The sequence below is a fragment of the Eurypyga helias genome, unplaced genomic scaffold, assembly GCF_000690775.1.
Source record: "Eurypyga helias isolate BGI_N326 unplaced genomic scaffold, ASM69077v1 scaffold5044, whole genome shotgun sequence".
NCBI classification, from domain to species: Eukaryota; Metazoa; Chordata; class Aves; order Eurypygiformes; family Eurypygidae; genus Eurypyga; species Eurypyga helias.
The window spans coordinates 1-1,644 of NW_010244383.1; positions in this window are offsets into that span (position 1 = coordinate 1).

The window sequence follows — 1,644 nt, forward strand, 5'->3', positions numbered from 1 at the left end:
TTTTCTCAATCCACAAGCTTCCTTGCGTTTTCCTCTGATTCTCCACCTCCACTGGAAGAGGGAGAGGTGAGCGAGCGGCTGTGTGGTACAAAATTGCTAGCCGAGGTTAAACCCCAACATTCAGTCCTTGTTCTGTTCCACTGACAGGCTCGAAGAGACACCTAGTAACAGTTTCTCTGATCGCAGTGTGAGTAGGTTCTGGATTTGCCCCTTCCATGCCACGCAGGAGGGTTGAGAGCGATGGGTGTGAAACGTAGCTAACGGCGTATGAAGTGGACGGTGTTGTTTACACACAGGAGGAACGGTGCAGCAATGAAATCTCCCAAAGGCTAAACACCAACATAAAATGACTAACAACTGAAATACAAGAGAGTAGGTTGAGGATGGAAGGAGCAAAATGATCAGGTGTGAAGAGACTATTCTGGACTTTGCGATAGAGGTATCAAGACATGCACTGTGACACCCAGCTAATCAGAATTAGATCAGTTCTTTTACTGATACTCTGTTTTGGCTTTGGTGTGGTGACTCTGATTCAACAGCCCTGAATTCAGCAGGTCCCACTGACTAAAAAAAATACTGGCTTCTTTTGGAAAGACTCATTTTCTCCCAATTTTTCCTCTTTGCATTACTTCTCTGGAAAGGGAAATAGTCTGACTTACTGGTAGATGGGAAGGGTGTGATACAGAGGTTAATTCAGAGATGGGTTGTTCCAGCACTATATTCAGGCAACAACTGCACAAAAGCAGGGGAGTGACCCACTAACTACCAAAACTTAAGAGTTCAGGTACAATTTAAGCCACTAGACTTAGTATTTCATTTCTGAAGTATTAGTGCTAACATCTGGTAAGCCTAATAACATTCCTCAGAGCTACACAAAATGTTAATCTTGTGATTTTACAGATGAAATAGAAAGCGGGGAAGGACAAATAATTTTGCTCAAGATCACAGAGAAGAGCTGGAGACATGGAAGGAATTCCTGGCTCCAGGGCTCAAGCACGCGTTTCTGCCTACCCACCTCAACTGCTAGCGTGCCTGCAAACCCAGATAGCCCAGGCAGATGGGATCTTATGACATTTCAAATACTGGAAATATCATAAAAGAACAACTTCAACTTCCCTCCTGTTTGCTTGGCCTTCCTAATCATCAAGGAACATTACAAACCATTTTTTTCAAGATCTTTATTCAAACTTCAGTTAAAAAAAAAAAGAATGTTATAGATATAACCTGAGATTCAGCTACCTGTATTTTATCAAGTCTTCACCCTAAGATACTAAGGGGCTGGAGCATGTGTGGAGAAGGGAACAGAGTTGGGGAAGGGGCTGGAGCACAATTCCTGTGAGGAGCGGCTGAGGGAGCTGGGGGGTTCAGCCTGCAGAAGAGGAGGCTCAGGGAAACCTTATTGCTCCCTACAGCTCCCTGAAAGGGGGGTGCAGAGAGGGGGGTCGGTCTCTTCTCCCAAGGGACAAGTGATGGGACAAGAGGAAACTGCCTCAAGTTGTGCCAGGGGAGGTTTAGGTTGGATATTAGGGAAATTCCTTCCCGGAAAGGGCTGTCAGGGTTGGAAGGGGCTGCCCAGGAAGGGGGGAGTCACCTCGGGAGGGGTTTCAGAGCCGTGTGGATGTGGGGCTCAGGGACATGCGTTAG